The 13,594-nt window shown below is 43.9% G+C and overlaps 1 protein-coding gene and 1 non-coding gene across 2 annotated transcripts in view; one reads left to right on the top strand and one right to left on the bottom strand.

The window, feature by feature from the left end:
- Nucleotides 1-13,594, top strand: part of ST6GALNAC5 (ST6 N-acetylgalactosaminide alpha-2,6-sialyltransferase 5) — a 237,889-nt gene that overhangs the window by 101,421 nt on the left and 122,874 nt on the right. The gene's annotated exons all lie outside the window — the stretch shown is intronic.
- Nucleotides 10,910-11,047, bottom strand: LOC114811889. The gene has a single exon (XR_003759585.1). It is a non-coding gene; the product is annotated as a small nucleolar RNA SNORA7 (small nucleolar RNA).

Raw genomic sequence — 13,594 nt, 5'->3', positions numbered from 1 at the left:
AGGCAGCAGTATCGGAGGGGTGTAGAGGAAATCCTGGAGCCACTGAATGCTGCTGGCAGAAATCTAAACACCAGGCCAAGCTTGTCCACTTTAAGTTTTTATCCTTTCTTGCCTTAACTCTGTCGTCCCCTCTGCCCAACCAAACAATTTCTCTTCCCTTAATGCAGCCATGCCCATCACCCTCATCGGCTGTTCCAGATATTTAACTCCCTCCTTAGGCCCCCTGTTCCTCCCCGCTTCTCCATCCCCCACCCCCAACGATCTGGCTACATACTGCATTAGGACAATTAACACCATCAGGAATGAGCTCCCCAAAGTCACACCTCCCGTCCCTTCATCCCCCCTCCTCTTGACCCCCTTTTCTTCCTTCCCATCCTTCGCAGCAGTAGAGATCTCCTCCCTCCTCTCAAGTGCCACTCCCTCCTCATGCACTTCAGACCCCATACCCTTCTACCTTATAAAAACTCTCGTCCCTTCATCCTCCCCTCCTTAATTTCCATCTTCAACCGCTCACTCGCCAATGGCTTCTTCCCCTCTGCCTTCAAATATGCCCTCGTCTCCCTCATCCTAAAAAAACCTTCCCTTGGCCCCACAGTCCCCTCCGGTTATTGCCCCATCTCCCTCCTACCCTTCGTTTCCAAACTTCTGGATCAAATCATCTTCACTCACTGCCTCAAATTCATCTCCTCCAACTCTCTCCTGGACCCCATCCAATCTGGCTTCCGTCCCCTCCACTCCACTGAAACCGCCCTCTCAAAGGTCACCAATGACCTCCTTCTTGCCAAATCCAATGGCTCCTACTCTATCTTAATCCTCCTTGACCTCTCAGTTGCCTTTGACACTGTCGAACATCCCCTTCTCCTCAACACGTTTTCCAACCTTGCCTTCACTGAGTCCATCCTCTCCTGGTTCTCCTTTATTTTTCCGGCCATTCATTCTCAGTCTCCCTCTCTGGCTCTTCCTCCCCTTCCCCTTCGCATCCCCTAACCCAAGGGTCAATTCTTGGTCCCCTTCTATTCCCAATCTATACTCACTCCCTTGGTGAACTCACTCACTCCTATAGCTTCAACCAGCATCTCTACGCGGATGATACCAAATCTATATCTCCTCCCCTGTTCTCTCTCCCTTCCTCCAGGCTGGTATCTCCTCCTGCCTTCAGGACATCTCCAACTGGATGTCCTTCCACCACCTGAAGCTCAACATGTCCAAGATTGAGCTCCTTATCTTCCCTCCCAAACCCTGTCCTCTCCCTGACTGCCCCATCGTTGTGGGCTGCACTACCAACCTTCCCGTCTCATAAGCCCACAGCATTGGTGTCATCCTTGACTCCGATCTCTCATTCACCCTACATATCCAATTCGTCACCAAACCCTGCTGGTCTCACCTTCACAACATCGCCAAGATCCTCCCTTTCCTCTCCATCCAAACAACAACCACGTTAGTACAATCACTCAACCTATCCCGACTGGCTGACTGCATCAGTATATTTTCTGACCTCCAAACCTCTGGTCTCTCCCCACTTCAGTCTATACTTCACTCTGCTGCCTGAATTATTTTTCTACAGAAACGTTCTGGGCATGTCACCCTCCTCCTCAAAAATCTCCAGGGGTTGCCTATCAACCTCCATATCAAGCAAAAACGCCTCCCTATTGGCTACAAAGCTGTCCATCACCTTGCCCCTTCTTACCTCACCTCCCTTCTCTCCTTCTACATCCCAGCCCGCACGGTCCATTCCTCTGCTGCTAACCTTCTCACTGTGCCTCGTTCTCACCTGTCCTGCCGTCAACCCTGGACCATTTCCTACCTCTGACCTGGAATGCCGTCCCTCCTCACAACCACCAAACTAGCACTCTTCCCCCTTTCAAAGCCCGACTGAAGGCTCACCTCCTCCAGGAGGCCTTCCCAGACTAAGACACCCTTTTTCCTCTGCTCTCCCTCCCTTCCCTATCACTCCAACTCGCTCCTTTTGCTCCAACCCATTTCCCCACACAGCACTTGTATATATATGTACATATTTATAATTCTATTTATTTATATTAATGATGTGTATACATCTATAATTCTTTTTATTTATATTGATGCTATTGATGCCTATTTACTTGTTTTGATGCCTGTCTCCCCGCTTCTAGACTGTGATCCCACTGTGGGCAGGGATTGTCTCTGTTGCTGAATTGCATTTTCCAAGTGCTAAGTACAGTAGTCTGCACACTGTAAGTGCTCAATAAATACGATTGAATGAATAAGTGAGAGAGGAGGTCCCTGAAAATATTTAAAGGTTTTTTTTAAGTATTGCCTGGAGAGAACCTCAGTCCTCGCAGCAACAAGACAAGATGAGAAGCAGCATGGTTCAGTAGAAAGAGCACGAGCCCGAGAGTCAGAAAAGCTGGTTTCTAATCTTGACTCTGCCCCTTGGCTGCTTTAATTAGCCACTTATCTTCTCTGTGCCTCCATTTCATCATCTGTAAACTGGGGATGAAACATTTATCTCCCTCCCACTCAGACTGGAGCCCCATATGGGTCAGTGACTGAGTCTGACCTGATTACCATGTATCATGTACCAGTACTTAGCACATAGTAAGTGCTTAACAAATGCCACAATTATGATTACTAGGCTGCAGCTTGCTCCACCCTCAGTTTAGACCATAGACCCAATTTGAGTAAATGTGGACAGAGCAGCGGAGACTGAGTAATGCCGGGGCAGGTGTTTAGCTACTAGAGCTGCTGAAGTCTTTCCTGAGATCAAACAGCAAATAGAGGAATATCTTAGTGTAATTACACTCAACTCCATAGGGAAATTTGGGGGCTACCTTCCGCCCTCCTAGCTAAACAGCAAGACAGACGGAGGAGAGGGACATATTTTCTTGTCTTGCTTTCATTTTGTTTTATCTCCTTTGAGGACAAAACCCAATAAAAGGATGCATAGGTGGGTATTTCCTCTCTCCCCCTCTGGACTGTAAACTCTTTGTGGGCAGAAAATGTGTCTACCAACTTTGTTATACTGTACTCTCCCAAGAGCTTAGTACAGTGTTCTGAGTAAACACTCAATAAATATGATTGATTGATCAATTGAATGAAATTTTCCTACCTTAATAGCCAATGGATAGCATCAATTACGAAGATTTATAGGGTCCTGCCTTTTTAAAATGCTGGCCTGGATGAGAGTAACTTTTTCAAACTGGGATCTGGGCAGAGTACGAGCTGAACTGAATTTTCAAGCCCTCCTGGATTTAGGTTGTGGAGGGTCTTGGCTGAAGTGGGCTTGAAAATTTGGGCCCTGCAGACTCTACTCAAATACCTGGGACCCCTTATTTTGTTTTTGTTTCTGATAGATTCATGCATTCATTCACTCAATTGTATTTATTGAGCACTTACTGTGAGCAGAGCACTGTACTAAGCCCTTGTATGTACAATTTGGCAACAGAGAGAGACAATCCCTGCCCAACACGGGATTCACTTGCTATTTCTCTTTGGTACATGAGTTCCAAATTATTGCCTCTCAGTATCCTAAATCATTTGTGAAAAATGAATCCCTTATTTAAAAAGGTCTTAAAAATTATAAGGATAATAATGAAAATTTTTACATTTCTAGAGGCTGAAAGTGTCTATAGGCACACTTTGCAATTCTTCTTCTAAATTCTATATACTGTAGTTGGATATATATAAGCATTTTTTTCCCCCGGGACATTTGAACTACTGGGCAAACTGGACATTTACTCAGGGCATACCCTTCCTGGTCTTTCTCAACTACCACTTAAGAAGACCAATATGATCAACCCCTCCCCTTGTGCTTATCTCTGTCACCCTCTGCCCCTCTTTTCCTTTCTATGAGGAAGCGTAGCCTAGTGAGAAGAGCACGACAGAGACCGGAGACCTGGATTCTGTAGCCAGTTATGCCACTGGCCTACTGTGTGACCTTGGGCAAGTTGCTTCTCCTACCTGAGTCCCTCAATTCTCTCACCTGTAAAACGAGGATGATAACCTGTCCTCCCTCTTTGTTAGGATATGGGCTTTATGGGTATAGAATCTGATATGATCATCTTGTCTCTAATCTATCACTAAGCACAATGTTTGGCACTTAGTAAGTGCTTAGTAAATATCATTATAATAATTATTGTTCTAAAAGTAGCATCACCAGTATCAAGGAAGAAAGTATATATTCAGAAAGGTGCAATCCTTATGGCCTGAAGTCTCTATAACTCAGGGAAGTGAAGCCACGTGACCTGTGAGAGGAGAACCATTAATAATTGTGATATTTGTTAAGCCCTTCCTATTTGCCAAGTTCACTATTCATTCATTCCTTCATTCAATAGTATTTATTGAGTGCTTACTATGTGCAGAGCACTGTACTAAGCACTTGGAATGAACAAGTCGGCAACAGATAGAGACAGTCCCTGCCATTTGATGGGCTTACAGTCTAATCGGGGGAGACGGACAGACAAGAACAATAGCAATAAATAGAGTCAAGGGGAAGAACATCTCGTAAAAACAATGGCAACTAAATAGAATCAAGGCGATGTACATTTCATTAACAAAATAAATAGGGTAATGTAAATATATACAGTTGAGCAGACGAGTACAGTGCTGAGGGGATGGGAAGGGAGAGGGGGAGGAGCAGAGGGAGATGAGGGGAAAAGAGGGTTAAGCTGCAGAGAGGTGCGGGAGGACGTGGCCCAGCGGTCGACAGCGGGATAGGCAAGACCGAGGGACGGTGAGGAGGTGGGTGGCAGAGGAGCGGAGCGTGCGGGGTGGGCAGTAGAAAGACAGAAGGGAGGAGAGGTAGGAAGGGGCAAGGTGATGTAGAGCCTTGAAGTCTAGAGTGAGGAGTTTTTGTTTGGAGCGGAGGTTGATAGGCAACCACTGGAGGTGTTTAAGAAGGGGAGTGACATGCCCAGAGCGTTTCTGCAGGAAGATGAGCCGGGCAGCGGAGTGAAGAATAGACTGGAGCAGGGCGAGAGAGGAGGAAGGGAGATCAGAGAGAAGGCTGACACAGTAGTCTAGCCGGGATATAATGAGAGCCTGTAGCAGTAAGGTAGCCGTTTGAGTGGAGAGGAAAGGGCGGATCTTGGCGATATTGTAAAGGTGAAACCGGCAGGTCTCGGTAACGGATAGGATGTGTGGGGTGAATGAGAGAGACGAGTCAAAAATGACACCGAGATTGCGGGCCTGAGAGATGGGAAGGATGGTCGTGCCATCCACGGATAGGGAAGTCTGGGAGAGGACCGGGTTTGGGAGGGAAGATGAGAAGCTCAGTCTTGCTCATGTTGAGTTTTAGGTGGCGGGCCGACATCCAGGTGGAGACGTCCCGGAGGCAGGAGGAGATGCAAGCCTGAAGGGAGGGGGAGAGGACAGGGGCGGAGATGTAGATCTGCGTGTCATCTGCGTAGAGATGGTAGTCAAAGCCGTGAGAGCGAATGAGTTCACCGAGGGAGTGAGTGTAAATGGAGAACAGAAGAGGGCCAAGAACTGACCCTTGAGGAACTCCAACAGTTAAAGGATGGGAGGGGGAGGAGGCTCCTGCGAAGGAGACCGAGAATGACTGGCCAGAGAGATGAGGAGAACCAGGAGAGGACGGAGTCCTTGAAGCCAAGGTGAGATAAGGTGTGGAGGAGGAGAGGATGGTCGACAGTGTCAAAGGCAGCAGAGAGGTCAAGGAGGATTAGAATGGAGTAGGAGCCATTGGATTTGGCAAAAAGGAGGTCATGGGTGACTTTAGAGAGAGCAGTCTCGGTAGAGTGGAGGGGACGGAAGCCAGATTGGAGGGAGTCCAGGAGAGAATGGGAGTTAAGGAATTCTAAGCAGCAATTGTAGACGACTCGTTCTAGGATTTTGGAAAGGAAGGGTAGTAGGGAGATAGGGCGATAACTGGAAGAGAAGTGGGGTCGAGAGAGGGTTTTTTTAGGATGGGGGAGACGTGGGCATGTTTGAAGGCAGAGGGGAAGGAGCCATTGGAGATTGAGTGGTTAAAAATAGAAGTTAAGGAAGGGAGGAGGGCAGGGACGATGGTTTTTAAAAGGTGAGCGGGAATGGGGTCCGAGGCGCAGGTGGAGGGGGTGGCACTTGCGAGGAGGGAGGAGATCTCCTCTGAAGATACTGGAGGGAAGGATGGAAAAGTAGGGGAGAGGGTTGGTGGGGAGGAGGGGAGGGGGGAGGGGTGACTTTGGGGACCTCAGACCTGATTGTGTTGATTTTTGTGATGAAGTATGTGGCCAGATCATTGGGGGTGAGAGATGGGAGAGGGGGAGGAACAGGGGGCCTAAGGAGAGAGTTAAAGGTCCGGAACAATTGGCGGGGGTGCCAGGCATGGTTGTCGATGAGAGAGGAGAAGAAGTTTTGCCTGGCGGAGGAGACGGCAGAGTTAAGGCAGGAAAGGATAAATTTGAAGTGGCTGAGCCCTGGGCTCAATATAATATAATCAGATAGGACACAGTCCCTGTCCAACATGGGGCTAACAGACTAAGTAGGAGGGAGAACAGGTACTGAATTCCCATTTTACAGATGAGGAAAGTGAGGTGACATTCAATTAATTCAATAGTAGTTATTGAGCACTCATGTGCAGAGCACTGTACTAAGCGCTTGGAATATACAATTCGGCAACAGAGATAATCCCTGCCCAGTGACGGGCTCACTGAGAAGCAGCGTGGCTCAGTGGAAAGAGCCCGGGCTTGGGAGTCAGAGGTCATAGGTTCGAATTCCGCCTCTGCCACTTGTCAGCTGTGTGACTGTGAGCAAGCCATTTAACTTCTCTGTGCCTCAGTTACCTCATCTGTAAAATGGGGATTAACTGCGAGCCTCAGGTGGGACAACCGGATTACCCTGTATCTACTCCAGCACTTAGAACAGTGCTCTGTACATAGAAAGTGCTTAACAAATACCAACATTATTATTATTATTATTATTATTATTAAACAGGGGAGACAAGACAGCAAAGCAAAACAGAACAAAACAAAAACAACATCATCAAGATAAATAGAATCAAGGGGATGTACGCCTCATTAACAAAATAAATAGGGTAATAAATAATTCATACAAATAATATATACAAAGTATGACATCCAAGGTCATAAAGCAGGCAGGACACAGAGCTGGGATTAGAATTTAGGTTCTCTGATTCTTGGACCTGTGAAGATGAAAGACAGGAAGAGTCACCGTGCAGCAGAAGTAATATGGAGAAGATCAGATTCCAACAGGCAGGACTAGATTATTGAGGGTTGGAATCATTCAGTCAATGATATTTATTGAGTGCTTATTATGTGCAGAGAACTGCACTAAGTGCTTGAGTACAATATAACAGTAGGCATATTCCCTGTCTACAAGGAGCTCATAGTCTAGAAGGGGAGACAGACATTAAAATAAATTACAGGTAAGTACATAAAGGCTGAGGGGCTGAGATACAAATCCAAGCACAAGGCTGCCTCAGTTCCCTCATCTGCAAAATGGGGATTCAATACCTGTTCTCCATCCGACTTGGACTGTGAGACCCATGAGGAGTCTGATTATCTTGTATCTACTCCTGTGCTCAGTAAAGTGCTTGGCACATAGTAAGCACATAACAAGTCTTGTTTTATGCTGTCAAGTAAACTCCGACCCATAGATACTCCAATGGACACAACTCTCCCAGAATGCCCCACTTCCATCTGCAATCTTTCCGGTAGTATATCCGTAGAGTTTTCTTGGTAAAAATACAGATGTGGTTTACCACTGCCTCTTTCCGTGCAGTAAACTTGAGTCTCCACCCTCAAACCTGCCCACTCACAGGTGAGTTTTGACTTAGAGCACATTGCCTTCAGCTCTCTAGCCACTGCCCAAGCTAGGAATGGAATGGGTAGGCCTCTGCTTGACTCACCCTCCCATAGCTGAGGCTGGTAGCGTACTGCAAACTCTCCAGGGGCATTTCTGAGAGGGATCTGAATCCCACGAAGGACCTGATTATCTACCCCTGTAGTTAGTAGTCCTGTGCTTGGCACATAGTAAAAGCATAAAAAGTGTCATTAAAAGAAAAAAAAGTGAGAGATTCAGATAGCAACAGCTCTTTCGTCAGTATCCTTCCAGTTCTTCCAGCACCCATGTCCTTCTGTGTGTTTTAGCTAGAAGAGCATCAGGAACAGAGGAAACATTTGTCTGACAACATGTTCCTGTTTGAAAATGGGATGTTGCCATGTTGGAAGAAACAGCATTCAAGCTTGTGCATGGAATTAAACCCCGTGAATATTCCGACACAGGTTTTTCTTAAAAAGAGGGGTTTTGCGAGAATGTAACCGATCGCCATTTTAAGAGAACTGAATATATTGCAACTAAGGGGGAAAGAGATTCTTTGGCATGTAATAGCCCTTAGCAGGAGACTTTTCAAATGCCCAGAACTTGGAGGAAATGGTTAGTTACCTCCCAGACCAAGTGTGTTATTTTTCAACTGCAGACCGATAAGCACATTTCTGGAGGATCAAAAGTGGCTCATGTCAAATGTATTCTGGTGGTGATTCCCTCACCTTAAGGATGCCCAAGGCAAAATCTTTCATCCTTCAGGACCCAGAAGTACACCTCCTGATTCACTGGGTAAATCATCTACAATGAAATGCACAGTAGTTCTGTTTGAGAATCCTGAAGCAGCTCTTGTTCCACTGCTTTTTAAAAAACCAACAACATGAAGCTGGCAGCCCTTGGAGATGTCAGTAGCTAAAAGACAATGCTTTCCGGAAGCGTGGTTCTACTTAGGTAATCTGTGCAGTCTAGCAATGTGACATTATGATTTCAGTCTGACTAGAGTTGGGAGGATGGTCTTTTTCTCCAAAATTTAGCACCTGGGCAAAAAAAATCCTGCCTGTAATTTTCAGTTCTTAGCTAATAGAGTAATCAAATTAATCAAATAAATCAATTAATGGCAGAGAGAAGCGGCATGGCATAATGGATAGAGCACAGGCCTGGGAGTCAGAAGTTCATGGGCTTTAATTCTGCCTACGCCATTTGTCTACTGTGTGACATTGGGCAAATCACTTCACTTCTCTGGGCTTCATCTGTTTAATAAGGATTGAGACTGTGAGTCCCATGTGGGACAGGGACTGTGTCCAAACTGATTTGCTTGTAGTTACCCCTGTGCTTAGTACAGTGCCTGACACATGGTAAGTACTTAACAAATACCACAATTATTATTATTATTTATGGAGCACTTACTGTGTGCAGAGCATGGTACTAAGCACTTGGTAAAGTGCAATATAACACTATAAAAGACACATTCCTGTCCATAGCGAGCTTACAGTCTAGAGCTGGAGACAAACATTAATATAAATAAATTACAGATACATACATAAGTGCTGTGGGGTTGGGATAGGGGATAAATAAAAGGAGCAAGTCAGGGTGATGCAGAAGGGAGTGGGAGAAGAGGAACGTAAGACTTAGTCAGGGAAGGCCTCTTAGAGGAGATGTGTCTTTAATAAGGCTTTGAAGGGGGGAGACTAACAATTGTCTGTCAGATATGAGGAAAAGGGGCATTCCAGGCCAGAGGCAGGACATGGGTTAGAGGTTGGCGGCAAGATAGACATGATCGAGGTACAGTGAAGAGGTTGGGAAATCATGAAAAAGAGGATAAAGATTTGAAAGTGAAAAATAAATTCAGAACCTCCTTGTGGTTTCCTCTTTCCTTTTCTTGCTTCACTCACATAGTGTTGTATTGTACTCTTCCAGGTATTTAATACAGTGCTCTGCACAAAGTAAGTGCTCAATAAATATGATTGACTGATTGATTGATTAATTGATTTGACCAGTCCCCATGGTGGTGACCCTGTCCTCCATAGCTCCTAAACTAGATGCAGGTAGGGAGAGAGAGGGGGAGAAATGAGACAGGTCAGAGTTAAAGTTTAACATAGAGCTGAACTGAAACATGTAGATAGTGAATGTCAGGAAATAAAAGAATATTGGACTTTGGGGAAAACAGCATCCTAATAATTAGTGATTATCTCCAATCTACCATGGGCTGATTGCCATTGTGGAGATTATTCTATTTGTAATTAGTTTGAAGTCCATCCCTCCCATTAGAATGTAACTCTTTGTGGGCTGGGAATGTGCCTCTTCTCTCTGTTGTGCTGTCCCAAAAACTTAGCACCATGCCTTACACCCAGACTAAGCCCCACTTTTCCTCAACTCCTATTCCCTCCATGTCTCCCTGACTCACTCCCTTTGCTCTTCCCCCATCTCCCCACCCCACAGCACTTATGTATATATCTGTAATTTTATTTATTTATATTGATGCCTGTTTACTTGTATTGATGTCTGTCTCCCCTGCTCTAGACTGTGAGCTCGCTGTGGCCAGAATTGTCTCTCTATAGTGCTGTATTGTACTTTCCCAAGTGCGTAGTATGGTGCTCTGCACACAGTAAGAGCTCAATAAATACGATTGAATGAATTAGATGACGGAGTTAATCAATCAATAGCATTACTCAACTTTCTCCCTAAACTGTAAGCTCCTTCTGGGCAGTGATGGAGCCTATCAACTCTACTGTATTGTACTTTCCCAAGTGCATAATACAGTGCTCTGCATAGTAAGCACTCAGTAAACATCATTGATTGATTGATTGATTCTCCCACTATTTTACAGGATAGAGAGGTTGGAGTCACAGAAGGTGACTTGTAGGAACATGTTGTTGTGAAGAGATAGGCAGGGTGTGGGACAGTGAGAAAAATGCAAGTGTCTTGTCTTGTCTTTTCCCGTCGAGTCTTTTCTGACCCAAAGTGACACCATGGACACATCTCTCCCAGAACGCCCCACTCTCCATCTGTAATCATTTTGGTAGTGTATCCATAGAGTTTTCTTGGTAAAAATACGAAAGTGGTTTACCTTTACCTCCTTCCAAGCAGCTAACTTGAGTCTCCACCCTCGACTCTCTCCCATGCAGCTGCTGCCCAGCATAAGTGAGTTTTGACTTGTAGCAGATTGCCTTCCACTCACTAGCCACTGCCCATGCTAGGAATGGAATGGGTATGCCTCTGCTTGACTCTCCCTCCCGTAGCCGAGACTGGTAGAGTCCTGGAAACTCTCCAGGTGCGACCCTGAGAGGGGAAGATAAGTGTATTCTCTCTATTTTCACAGATGGCTGAAAAAAGTCAAAGTTTATTTTAATATTCAATGCCATCCTTCATTCAAGTTTATATTATAATTATCAAAAGTCTAGTTTGTGTGAAATGTTTTAATTTGCATGCTTTTAAAAATACAATAGGCTTGAGTTTTTCATAAGTTAGTGACAATAGAACAACAATGGGAAGGGAATATATCTGCTAATTCTGTTGTACTCTCCCAAGCACTTAGTACAGTGCTCTGCACATAGTAAGTGCTCAATAAATACAGTTGATTGATTGGTAACAAGAACCCTTTGGGTAAGAAAGAACTAATTAATTTTGCCAAGGTTTAGCTCTCTAGGACAGGAGCATACACACACAAACATGCACACTCACACCTGTACATGTATGTATATGAACAAATATAGGTCTATATGCACATATGTAAATATTTGTTTGTGTATATTTACCTGTTTGTATGTTCAGGTATTTCTGTGAATTGAGATTTGCAACCATAGCTTCCAGTAATTCTGATGGAAGTCATTCATGTAAACTGGTCTTGGGTCTGAATGGAGATATGGAGATATCTGCTAAAATATTTGATGAAAATGATCCCTTTACTTCTCTGCCAAATCTATAAAGAAAAAAGAGCAAAGAAAAAAACTCTGGTCCATTTACCAATAATATTTTTTAATACAAATACAGCTCCTACTGTTTGGAAATGATTAATTTGAATGTATATGTGTTAGTGTTCAGACTTTCTGTCTAGATGGAAGAAAATCAACCTAGCCTTGAGAAGACATGTGGCAGAATTTTAAGATTGCTACTTTGATTGCTTGACAAACATCTCTCATGAAAGCACATACAACAAGACAAAACGAAGAGAAATTGATGTTTCCTGTAGGTTTAATATATGAAGATACTATATACCGTATTCAGAATGTATTATAAAGCCATCTCTGCTAAATGTCATCTTTTCAAAGGAAGCAAAGCATGAGTAAATCTAGATCCAAGCCTACCCGCTGTGTCTTGATCGTTTAGGCTTGAAGTCTCCACATGCTGTTACTTTCTCCCTGCAAAATTCACTCTAGATTTAAAGTTCCATGTGGGCCTATCAGCATGCCTACCAACTCTGTTCTTTCCCAAACCCTTCACACAGTAACTGCTCAATAAATGCCACTGATTGATTTGATCAATCGATTCATTGATTCACTGATTCATTCATTCCAAATAATCAGGGCAGCTTTGGGGCTTCTCAAATTTGGATGAGAAAGGTGATTGATGTTCCTTTCTGTTTGTTTGTGAGAAATAATCAGGAAGATCTGATCCTAGCTCTGCATAATAACATAATAAGATTTGAGAATGTCTTTGGCACTTTGCATTAGAAGCAACTAATTATCTCCAGCTAGGATGAAATGAGGGTCAAGGCTGGTTCTAAGTAATAGAGCTGAAGTGTTACTTGCTTTACTGAACATGCTAATACGAAGCTGTATTGGGAAAAGTCAAGGAAGACAAATGTCCTTAAATGTAAATTGCATTGTGAACCTTTTGCAAGACTGGTGATGAGTTGCTAGTAGATGTTAAAGGCGGAAGTTTCAGGTTGGTGAGTTTAACCCGCTATGCACTGGCTCTATTTGAGGATTTTAAAACTTTTTCTAGGTGGGTAACTACAGTTATTATAACATAAACATAATTCTTGTCAAGGGCCATTAAGGAAAAAGCACCTACTGCCTAGATTGAACTTCTCATACTGATATTGACTTTTAAAAAGTGACTTGCATTTTGTCATATTGAATCCACCAGCATGTGCAAAGAGGAACATTTTGAGGTTTCATGCTATAAATTTAAACGTACTATAAATTTAAACTACATACTTCAAATTAAGATATTTTATCATCATGATTGCAGTAGTCATGAACAAAGTTATTTTTGCCAATCTTCAAGTTGCCAGTGGCTTCTAAAATGCCCAAGAAATTGAACTGAATTTTAAAGGCTGTCTTTAAAACAGTGGAAATAAATTTGAATATTTAGAACATTAAATATTGAAGACACTAAAAAAGTATTGAAGGTGGAAAATAAGTTTCAAAGTTTAACATTCATAAGAAATACTTTTAAAAGCATTTAGGAAATTAGCTTATCAAAATACGCATTCCTATTAAAAATTTAAATTCCCTCCATAGAAGCAAACATACACAATAACAGCATATGAGAAAAACAGAAGAAACAAAGGACCTCAGGAAAGGGCATAGCCCAGTGGAAAGAGTCAAGGGATCTGGGTTCTAAATCCAGCTCTGCCCCGTGCCTGCTGGATCACCTTGGACAAGTCCTTGAATTTCTCTGAGCTTCAGTTTCCTCACCTGGAAATAGGGATTAAATACCTATGGGTTCAACTACTGCATCCACCTCCTCACTGACCTCCCTGATTCCAGGCTTTCGCTTCTCCACTCCATGTTTCACTGGGCTGCCTAAATCATTTTTCTAAAGGATCGCTCTGCACACGTCTCCCCACTCCCCCAAAACCTCCAGTTCTTGTCCATCCAGCTCTGCATCA

Source organism: Ornithorhynchus anatinus, chromosome 4, assembly GCF_004115215.2.
Source record: "Ornithorhynchus anatinus isolate Pmale09 chromosome 4, mOrnAna1.pri.v4, whole genome shotgun sequence".
NCBI lineage: Eukaryota > Metazoa > Chordata > Mammalia > Monotremata > Ornithorhynchidae > Ornithorhynchus > Ornithorhynchus anatinus.
Note: the sequence above shows the minus strand (reverse complement) of the source record. Positions and strands in the feature narration are given on the sequence as shown.